This window comes from Lactuca virosa, chromosome 1 (assembly GCF_052849685.1).
Source record: "Lactuca virosa cultivar CGN04683 chromosome 1, Lactuca_virosa_CGN04683_v6, whole genome shotgun sequence".
Taxonomy (NCBI): domain Eukaryota; kingdom Viridiplantae; phylum Streptophyta; class Magnoliopsida; order Asterales; family Asteraceae; genus Lactuca; species Lactuca virosa.
This window is the reverse complement of record NC_136426.1, coordinates 191299341-191307869: the sequence shown is the minus strand read 5'-3', so window position 1 is coordinate 191307869 and position 8529 is coordinate 191299341. Positions and strand designations below refer to the sequence as shown.

The following is an 8529-nucleotide window of genomic DNA, read 5'->3' as shown; positions in this document are numbered from 1 at the left end:
ATCTAGACCCTAGACACCATTTGAACACGTAAAGTCTCTGTCTTTCTCTCCATGCATGGCCTTTTGGGGATTAAAAGGCCAAAATAACATCCTAGAGCTTGCATGGGGCTTCAATGGCCATAAAGTTTGCACCTTTACGCCATGAAAGCCCTTCAAGGTCATGGATCTGGAAGTATACTCACTTGGGACGTCCATTTCCCAAGGACCATGATACTTGGACCAAAAACTCAATAAAAGTGACAATGAAGAGATCTAAGAAATCATTAAGCAAGTTTGAGACTTGCTTACCAGAAAATGCTACAAATGGAGTGAAGTTTTTGGATCTACTCTTTTCTTCTTGAGTCCTTAAGCTTCTTCTTCTTCCACAAGCTTCAAATGCATAAGTTTTCTCTCAAGAATGACTCACAAGCTCACACAAGGCATTAGGGTTTCAAGATTTAGGGTTTGGGACTTGGAGGCTATAAATGAGGCAAGCCTTTGGAGGTTAAGGTGTTTAAATATGGTGCAAAACCCTGAAAATTAGGGTTTCACTCTGCCAGTCCTACTCGTCGAGTTGAGGCTCTCAACTCGTCGAGTAGACTTTATCATCCGTGACCAATTCCATTCCTACTCGACGAGTTTGTAGCCTCCAACTCGTCGAGTTTCTATACAAAAGTGAATAAATTTTTGAATTAAATACATACCAGGAACCGGACGTTACATGATTCACATGTGAATTAAATGTAATTCATATGTGAATTATATATGAATCACATGTGATCCAGATGTGAATCACATGTAATTCACAAGTGGTTTACATGTGATTCACATGTGAATCATATGTGAATCACATATAAATGACATGTGATTCACACGTAATGTCAAATATGGATACGTTATAACGTAATGTCACCAACCACTCACCACTTTCATCCAACTTAATAACATAAGGTTTCTCATTCAACTCCTTGAATACACCTTTAGCCCTTTTACATGATTGGTTGAAAAAAATAGACAACAAATTGTTAAAACATATTGAAATAGATAAATGGACGTGGTTTTGTTTTACTACACCAACTATGTTCAGTGAAGAGTTAATATAAACAAAGTCGATAAAGCTCTGTGATTGTCTAGTAAAAACAGTTTCGTTCTTGAGATCCATCAGAACTGTCTCGTTGTTATACTTCATCAAAAACATATACAATCAAAATCAACCAAAGACAAAAAAGGAAAAATACTCAGAACATTGGATAAGAAGCCTACAATTCTCAACAAAGTTCAAATAATCAGCAAAGGACGTTGGTACTTACTAGACGAACTTCATTGTCGGTGTGAATGCAAAAGTCACTTCGGATGGAGACAGAGAAAGAGATTTGATATAGGATAATATCGATTTTGGATGATGGTTCTGGATTGGGAACAAACAACGATGAAGCTGAGAGAGAAAGAACGATGACGAGAAAGATCTGATTTCAATGCCATAAATGCCCTTCGATTAATTTCAATCTGATACCCCCGTGTTTAATTTCTTCAAATATTTACAAAAATGCAACAAAACATCTCAGTCTTCTATTATTTTAATCTAACGGTCCGTACCCCGTTCCCGAGTTGTAGCAAAGAAAATAAGAGAAGAGAAAAGAAAATAAGGAGAGAAAAGAAAGGAAACAAAATTCGTTTTTTGTGTTCCCGAGTTGGATAGAAATGGAAGGAAAATTAAATATTTTGTTCTTTCTCTCAAAATCCTTCCAAATCGGAAGGAAAGTTAGGAGGGAAAGTGATCCTTTCATTTCCTTCCACTTCTTTCATTTAATAAAACTCAAGAACACCAATTTCTTTTACTTTCCTCTCACTTCCACCAATTTCCTTTCTTTTCTCTCCTTAAAATGAACTTGGGAGTAGGGTGTTAGATTTCATGTGGTTGATAAATAGTTATTCAATTTTAGGTCTAGCCATGGGTGCTTTTTATATGATCTATGGGTTTAGTTGTTGGTATCTTTATTTGACGTCCTTTTAATCCATATCAGCATAAATATAACCAACAAAAAATTATAAGTGCAACCACGCTTGTTCAGTTATAGGCAAATTGTATGACAACTTTTAAATGATCGATTTTCTATAATCAATTATGTATTAAAATATAGTAGACACAATAGTAAACTGAGATAGGAGATACAAATTGAGTTTGAATGAAATACCAAACAAAAATTTGTACGGACACCAAATATATAAAAACACACTTTTCATTTCATTTATAATTAGGTCTACAAACTTCAAAGATTGCTCCCAAAATCAATCAAATTTCTAAAACCATTATAAAACTCGTATGTTTATCATCCGTAATTTCTATTATAATTGCAGTCAATAAAAAATAAGAAACTTAAATGAAAATGAGGGTACAAACTCTTACCTGTCTATTAAGGGTGTTGAACTACTGATGCTATCTATATCAAAAAATTAGAACCTTTTGTATATGAAGACAATGATATAAGGTGGACAATGAGTGTTTCCTTTCTCAAATTGTTCTCTTTTGGTGATAGCTTTCACAACTATGTACATACAATAGCCAACTATATTAACAATATATTTTTTGGTTGGTGATAGACATTCTCAAATAGAAAGTAGCAACATCTACTTGATCCATGACAGACCGTCCACTCGATTCCTGAATAAAATCCAAAAAAAAAAAAATCAAAATTGGTCAGAAAACATGTTAATCTCATATCCAATCCTTTATCTCAATGTCTTAGAAGAGCCTCCAACAAACCATGATGTTCATCTCATATCCAATCCTAATTTTTCTCCCTCTGCAACTACCAAATAACATGCCAAAAACAATAAATCATTTAAAATGGAATATGAAATCGACTTACAAAGGAGGAGCAATGGTGCAACCTTGTGTCTTAATTCCTGGAGAGAGGCCTGCATTGGTTGTGGCGTATTGTGGAGAGGAGCAGTGGATCGTTCAATTTCAACTCAAAATTGGGAAGAATCGAGATATTGGTGTGCGAGGTCAAAGGGAACTTGTAAAGTGTAAAGATGGAGATATAACAGGGATAGAGTCAAGATTTGGCCTAATATTCAAAATTTTGAATTCCTCTTTTAATGCATCAGCGTGACTGATTTGAAAAAAAAAAAAAAAAAAAAAAAAAAACTTGGTGACTTCCTCAAAATACCGTATACCATACATGTATATCAGCTCGAAGCTGTAACGGGTCTATTTCACCACCGAGCCTATTTCAACTAAATCGGTGTTTAGGGTATTACAGATAAAAAAAATGCATATTGTGTTTGTACCTAAGGTTACATAATTTATACTATTTAAAATTTATTACTAGTATATTGATGGTTACTTGTATTATTAGCTTGATGGTTTGGACGTTTTAAATCTATTTTTAGAAATAATAAGGTTTGTATAATACTCTCTCCATCCCAAAATTATTGTCCGACAACAAAAAACACAGATTAAAAAAGCATTAATTACCACTAACTTTATACAATAAAATGACAGTTTTGTCTTTACTTTGCATTTAATGTTCCATTAAATGCTTAATTGGTTAAGTAATATTGAAGGGGTATTTCGGTAAAAATGTTATTTATTTTTAGAAAATGGACAATTATTTTGGGACAAACCAATAATGTGACATACTTTTTTATAGAACAAAACCCCCGAAAATTTCAGAATTTTACCCCAAACACCCCGGACCTTTGTATAACTAAGGTTCATATGTAACTGCATAACATAAGAGGAAAGATTATATTTTGTGCATCTTCTTTATCCTTAACAATGAAATATATGCCTATTTAATGATATTGAGGAAACTTATTGAAATGTATAAGGAGAAGGTGATATTAACACTTCATGAGTTAATCAAACAAAACTAAAGGCATATGAAAATACGGGTAAGAAAGTGGTTACCTTCCATTAACATCATTTCCTATTAATTTAGTAACTTCTATAAGCGAATTCACTCCTTTTATATGCATTTGTCTCTGCCTCGATCATGTGTTTATGCTTAGGCATTACATCTCCGAAGCTACTTTGTTGCTTCTTGACACGGGTGGGCTCCATGTGATAAAAGATTGGGTTGATAATATGGTTGAAAGTAGCGTAATTCTTTGACAACACGATAATAGAAGACCGAGATGCCTTAATTGCACTCTCCAATTCTGGTTTCAGATCTTTTCCTATTTCAATCTCTTCATCATCCAAGAAGGTATTGATATTTTGCGTTTCTACTTATCTCGGGTTTTTATCATCGTGTTGTCCAAGAACTACGCTATCGGTTATAAAAGTTGGTTTCACTGGCTTTCCTCATTAGATCCCGTGAGAAGTTCCTCTACATAAAATCCAAATTATTAACATTTTTAATACGCAACTTAAATCTCAACAAACAATTTAAACCTCAATAAATAAAATTTGAGAAATTATAAATTTTTAATGCATTACATATGCATCTCCAAACTTTGCCATGTGAATTCATACCCCTAAAAATGTTTAAAGTTCATTATATGAACGCTAAATGTCTTAATATGCCAATTTGACTCCCATTCTTATAGTTTTGATTTGAATTTGGAGCTATATCATGCATAATGTTTAGGGTTAATATTATAAAAGACCTTATATTTTGTGTTTTTCTCGGATTAAACCTCAAATTTATTTTTTGCCTGAAAAAGACCTTGTATTTTTTTCATTTTTTCCGAAAAAGCCCTTAACTTCGTATTTTTTTCCAACAAACCCTCAACCTTCTAAATGCTTTCAAATAAATCCTTAGCTTTTTTTGTTTTTCTAGAAAAAACCCTCACATTTTACAATTTTTTGGAAAAAAATGACTAAAAGGGCCTGATCGGAAAAAAATGAAAAAACACAAGGTCTTTTTCAAAGAAAAAAAAATTGAGGTTTAATCTGGAATAAACACAAAATATAAAGTCTTTTATGAGATTAAACCTAATGTTTATATGTCTTGTAGCCTTTGACTTTGATTTATTTGTTCAAAGGCCATTATATAGCTTAATTAGTGCTAAATTTGGTTGCTTTAACCAACATGGATATGGATATAGTCAAGTATTGATGTAGAATAACCTATTTTTTCCAGCTATTTTCGAGTGCAAAAAGAAAAATATTGAACCAATTTATTCATTTAACCTACAACACCTTTGTTTTCATTTGATTTACGCACATAAACATCCCTATTGTTGTCTAACTAAAATCCATTAAATTTCAGTTAAGTAATCCACGAACAAATCAACATCAAATACCATTCTCAAAACAACTAAAACATCCACTATCATCTCCCATGAGAGAAATTGTAAAATATATAGGCAATTTCAAGCTTTCACTAGATGTCAACAAACAATTAGAGAATCTAAACAAACAAAAAAAAATTCTTGACATGATAGTTTACAGATCTCCAAAAACATAGCAACAACAATCTTTTTTCAAATTCAAATTTCTGTAATACTAGAAATACTATCAGCATACTGCATACATCTGAAGGATTTCAACTAACATTCAAGAGCTTATTTCAAATGATATGTTTTTGAACCTAACAAGTCATGCCCTTTCTAAGATCATGTTTGCTGCATGGAACTGAAAGGAAGAGAATATAACCCTTGAACAGAACTGGAGGAACATGAAAAAGATAAAACAAAAGAAATCCTCTATGGGGTCACAACTCAAAACAAATATCATAAATAGAAATTTCAGCAAAGTGTAAAAGGGGATTCGTATTAGTGTGTGATTGTAATTTGTATGTCTCTTACCAAACAAGAGAGAGGAGAGTGCAACTGAGACCTAAAACTTGCTCACAACTCAAAACAAAAACCATAAATCAAAATTTTCATTAATGCAAAGCCAAACAAGAAATTTCAGCAAAGTGAAGCCAAAGAAGAAAATTTGGGTTTCAGTTATTTTAGAGGGATAAGAATGAGAGAATATGAACGTCTCTTGTTGCAGAAAGAAAGTATGGAGGAAGATGATGATGATGGAATGATGGAGATGAGGGGCAAATTAGACATTTTAAATACCAATGGCATCCAAACACAGAAATGAGATGCTTACTACTGAAACCAATATACACAGACTACGCATCATCCAACCATGTTGAGTGTCAAGTAGCTACAAAAGGATTAGCTTAGATTGTGTGACAAAGATGATTTAAGTGACAAATGACATATAGACTTTTCTGATCAATTTCTTAAATCTATAAAGAAATCCCCTCGCAATTTTGTACTCCAAAACATAAACCTAATCCAGCTTATTTTCAAATGAACAGAGCATTACTTATTTGGTTCAGGAGCTAGACTCTGCACTAGCAATTTCTTGAATTCGATTCAAGGAAAAGTAACTTGTAAGGATGAGCAGAGTTCGCATTTACCTGAAGCGGCGATCATAGAGGGAAAATGAACAGAGACGAGGTCGAGAAATATAGCACGGAAACGGTGAGTCGACGACGAATGAAGGGATGGAGACGGCGAGAATATTGTGGTTTTCTTTTGCGTTGGGATCGAAGGTTTAGGGTTCTTTACCAAAAAATAAAAATAAAAAATAAAATAAAATCATATTCACACAAAAATCTTCCGTGTAACTTATGGTTTATTTTTTTAAATATATTTTTCTGGTTTTTCTTTTTTTTAGATTTTGCTATTTATTTATTTATTTATTTTTTTGTACAAATAATATTCTAACTAGCAAAGCTTCTTACATAAAGAAACAATTTTTTAATCTAAGCGAGCAAGCAACTTTTTAAGAGGTGTTTAGTAGGGGTGAGCATTGTGTGGTTTGATGCGGTTTTTGGTTAAAACTGAACTGAAAACCGTAACTTCGGTTTTTTGAAATTTAGAAACCGTACAGTTCGGTTTTTATGCGGTTCTGTTTTTGCGGGTTTTTTGCGGTTCGGTTTTTTTTTTGCGGTTTTTTGTAGTTCTATTTTTTTTGTGGTTTTTTTACCTTTTTACTAAAACTCAGATAACTCAACGAGTTACTTTGACTCGAATGAAGAGTATTAATCATTTCTTAAGAAAATTTATATAGAGAAGAACCAATACCACCATCTATTGGTTTGAACTCAAAGTTTGAACTTAAATGAGATAACCACTCATCCAACATGTTTTTAATACTTGAATATAATATGCATAAAATACAATATTTGTTTTACATGTACATTGATGGTTATTGTGGTTTAGGGTAATCTGCATGTTTAGTCCCTATCAACTTTTTTTAACCCGAACTGTCCCTACTTTATATTTTTGTTGCACGTTTGGTCCTTATCAGATGTATAAAGACTACTTTTCCCTCATCTTATAGAATTCTATATTAATGATTTATTTATTTTTTATTAATATATATATTAAATATAAAAATGTTAAAAAAGAATCCTAAACCTAACCCCACTTCCCAATTCCCTCGTTCATGTTTTCTCCTACCTCCCGTCTTTTTCATTCATTGCCTCTGACTCCTAATATCGTCAGCCACCAACAACTATTGCCCCCTGCCACCAGATTCCGATGATGGTTGTTTTTCCATCGTGTGCTTCCTGTTGGGAATGCAACAAAACAAGTTAAGCACTTCTGAAAAATTGATAAATGATTTTGGCAAAACTCGCGGAATAAAACTACTGAAAAAATGCAAACGAAATTGAACACGATATTTAACGTGGTTCGGTCTAATCTGACCTACATCCACGGGCGAACGAGAGAGAGAGGATTTTATTATCACCAGAGAAAATTACAATCATACAAGGCTAAACTGCACTTGTAATCTGATCACTCAGTATAAGGTATCACTCGTGCTTTTGGCTGCCGAATTAAAGGCTCTGCACAAAAGGCTTCCTCACTATTTCTACTGGATATATAAGAGAAGTTACTTGACTCTTATATATGTTTTTGTTGTGTTTTGGTGTATCTTTTCCCTTCAACATATGCTTCCTTTTATAGTAGATGAAAAGGAATAAAGAGGAGAAATTAGTGGAGCAAATCAAGGAGTAATTTATGGAAAGAGGAGTGGGTGGGAGACAATGGTGAGTCTCCACCAATTAACTCAACAATCTCCCACTTGGAGACTTGAACCATACGGTCTTCCTATCATCCAGCTCTTGCAACACACACACACACACTCTCTCGTTATCTGCCATGCCTTCCTCCTCAAACTTCTGGAAGGCCAGTTGAAGTCATGCATAACTTCAACTTATCAGTGGTAACCACCTTGGTGAACATATCTGCTGGATTCTTCGTTCCAAGGATTTTCTTCAGATGTAGAGTTCCATTACTGATTAACTCTCGAATGAAATGGTACCTCATCTGAATGTGTTTCGTTCTACTGTGAAACACCGGATTCTTAGCTAGGTGAACTGCACTTTGGTTGTCACAATGCAGTACACAATCCTCCTGTTGAAATCCAAGTTCTAATAAGAACGTTTTCAACCATATAAGCTCCTTGGCCGCTTCTGCAATAGCCATGTATTCTGCTTCTGTGGTTGAAAGAGCAACACTCTTTTGTAACCTGGACATCCAACTGATTGTCGTACCTCCTATTGTAAACACATAACCTGTTGT

General features: G+C 33.6%; 1 long non-coding RNA gene across 3 annotated transcripts; it reads right to left on the bottom strand.

The window, feature by feature from the left end:
- Positions 1-2423: 2423 nt before the first annotated feature.
- Positions 2424-6505, bottom strand: LOC145163519 (uncharacterized). 3 transcript variants are annotated; one of them, XR_013739704.1, is made up of 3 exons: positions 6354-6505; positions 2850-4316; positions 2424-2641 (listed from the first exon to the last, which is right to left on the bottom strand). It is a non-coding gene; the product is annotated as an uncharacterized LOC145163519 (long non-coding RNA). The 3 variants fall into 3 exon arrangements; XR_013739705.1 differs by having other exon boundaries at positions 2424-3095; positions 3896-4316; XR_013739703.1 differs by having other exon boundaries at positions 2424-4316.
- Positions 6506-8529: the final 2024 nt, after the last annotated feature.